We start from the raw sequence: 3055 nt of genomic DNA, 5'->3' as shown, positions 1-3055 counted from the left end.
ACGTTATACGTTATAACGTAATACTATATAACGTTATACGTTATACCGCTATACTGACGGACGTTATACGTTATAACGTCATACTTCATAATGTTATACGTTATAACGTCATACTTCATAACGTTATAAGTTATAACGTCATAATTCATAACGTTATACGTTATACTATAATAATTGATAACGTTATACGTTATAATGTGACGCTATATGACGTTTTACGTTATACTATAATCCTGCATGACTTTATACATCATAACGTAATACTGTATGACGTTATACGTTATAACGTAATACTATATGACGTTAGACGTTATACCGCTATACTGTCGGACGTTATACGATATAACGTCACAGTTCATAACGTTACACGTTATATCGTAATACTATATAACGTTTTACGTTATACCGCTATACTGACGGAAGTTATACGTTAAAACGTCATATTTCATTACGTTATACATTATAACGTCATACTTCATAACGTTATACGTTATACTATAATAATTGATAACGCTATACGTTATAATGTGATGCTATATAACGTTTTACGCTATACTATAATCCTACATGACTTTATACATCATAACGCAATACTATATGACGTTATAAGTTATAGCGTAATACTATATGACGTTAGACGTTATACCGCTATACTGTCGGACGTTATACGATATAACGTCATACTTCATAACGTTACACGTTACAACGTAATACTATATAACGATATATGTTATACCGCTATACTGTCGGACGTTATACGTTATAACGTCATATTTGATGACGTTATACGTTGTACTGTAATACTTCATAACGTTATACGTTATAAGGTGATGGTATATAACGTTATACGTTATAACGTAATACTATATAACGTTATACGTTATACCGCTATACTGACGGACGTTATACGTTATAACGTCATACTTCATAACGTTATACGTTATTACGTCATACTTCATAACGTTATACGTTATACTATATTAATTCATAACATTATACGTTTTAATTTGATGCTATATAACGTTATATGTTATACTATAATCCTACAAAACTTTATACGTCATAACGTAATACTATATGACGTTATACGTTATAACGTAATACTATGTAACGCTATACGTTATACTGCCGTACTATCGGACGTTATACGTTATAACGTCATACTTCATAACGTTATACGTTATAACGTCATACTTCATAACGTTATACGTTATAACGTCATACTTCATAACGTTATACGTTATACTGCTGTACTGTCGGACGTTATACGTTAAATCGTCATATTTTATTACGTTATACGTTATAACGTCATACTTCATAACGTTATACGTTATACTATAATATTACATAACGTTATACGTTATAATGTGATGCTATATAACGTTCTACGTTATACTATAATCCTACATAACTTTATACGTCATAACGAAATACTATATGACTTTATACATTATAACGTAATACTATATAACGTTATACGTTATACTGCTGTACTGTCGGACGTTATACGTTATAACGTCATATTTCATGATGTTATACGTTGTACTGTAATACTTCATAACGTTATACGTTATAAAGTGATCGTATAAAACGTTATACGTTATAACGTAATACTATATAACGTTATACGTTATACTGCTGTACTGTCGGACGTTATACGTTAAATCGTCATATTTCATTACGTTATACGTTATAACGTCACACTTCATAACGTCATACGTTATAATATAATATTACATAACGTTATACGTTATAATGTGATGCTATATAACGTTCTACGTTATACTATAATCCTACATAACTTTATACGTCATAACGAAATACTATATGACTTTATACATTATAACGTAATACTATATAACGTTATACGTTGTACTGCTGTACTGTCGGACGTTATACGTTATAACGTCATATTTCATGATGTTATACGTTGTACTGTAATACTTCATAACGTTATAAGTTATACCGCTATACTGTCGGACGTTATACGTTATAACGTCATACTTCATAACGTTATACGTTATAACGTCATACTTCATAACGTTATACGTTATAACGTGATGTTATATAGCGTTATACGTTATACCAATATACTGTCGGACGTTATACGATATAACGTCATACTTCATAACGTTATACGTTGTAACGTCATACTTCATAACGTAATACGTTATAACGTCATACTTCATAACGATATAAGTTATACCGCTATACTGTCCGACGTTATACGTTATATCGTCATATTTCATTACGTTGTACGTTATAACGTCATACTTCATAACGTTATACGTTATAACGTGATGCTATATAACGTTATACGTTATACTATAATCCTACATAACGTTATACGTTAGAACATGATACTATTTAACGTTAAACATTATAACGTAATACTATATGACGTTAGACGTTATACTGCTATACTGTCGGACGTTATACGTTATAACGTTATATTTCATGACGTTATACGTTGCACTGTAGTACTTGATAACGTTATACGTTATAACGTGATGGTATATAACGTTATACGTTATAACGTTATACTATATAACGTTATACGTTATACCACTATTCTGTCGGTCGTTATACGTTATAACGTCATACTTCATAACGTTATACGTTATAACGTCATACTTCATAACGTTATACGTTATAACGTCATACTTCATAACGTTATACGTTATAACGTCATACTTCATAACGTTATAAGTTATACTGCTATACTGTCGGACGTTATACGTTATAATGTCATATTCCATGACGTTACACGTTGTAACGTCATACTTCACAACGTTATACGTTATAACGTCATACTTCATAACGTTATACGTTATAACGTGATGTTATATAGCGTTATACGTTATACCAATACACTGTCGGACGTTATACGATATAACGTCATACTTCATAACGTTATACGTTATACTATAATATTACATAACGTTATACGTTATAATGTGATGCTATGTAACGTTCTACGTTATACTATAATCCTACATAACTTTATGCGTCATATCGAAATACTATATGACTTTATACATTATAACGTAATACT

The sequence above is a fragment of the Bombus fervidus genome, unplaced genomic scaffold, assembly GCF_041682495.2.
Source record: "Bombus fervidus isolate BK054 unplaced genomic scaffold, iyBomFerv1 scaffold0024, whole genome shotgun sequence".
NCBI classification, from domain to species: Eukaryota; Metazoa; Arthropoda; class Insecta; order Hymenoptera; family Apidae; genus Bombus; species Bombus fervidus.
Note: the sequence above shows the minus strand (reverse complement) of the source record.